This window comes from Oryzias melastigma, linkage group LG14 (assembly GCF_002922805.2).
Source record: "Oryzias melastigma strain HK-1 linkage group LG14, ASM292280v2, whole genome shotgun sequence".
In the NCBI taxonomy this organism is placed as follows: Eukaryota; Metazoa; Chordata; class Actinopteri; order Beloniformes; family Adrianichthyidae; genus Oryzias; species Oryzias melastigma.
Window position 1 is genome coordinate 16092611 of NC_050525.1, and position 288 is coordinate 16092898.

Consider the following 288-nt stretch of genomic DNA (forward strand, 5'->3'; position numbering starts at 1 on the left):
ATGGCGACGGAGAACGACATCCTGAAATCTGTGGTGCCGGACACCATCTCGCCACACCTCAACCCCGGCAGAGAGATGAGCTGCTCCGGCTGCTTCAAATAAGGTCAGCCAGGACAGACTGGGAAGGAAAGGAAGCACGACTGGATGAAGAGGGACAAACTGACCATGCAGGAATCCCGGGATCATCAGAGCAAGCGTTCCGTTGATACAGCATGGCTTCTTCAATCCATATCAAATAGAATTTTTTTTGTTGAGGTGGAAACTAAAGACTTAGAGGCTGCATTTTTT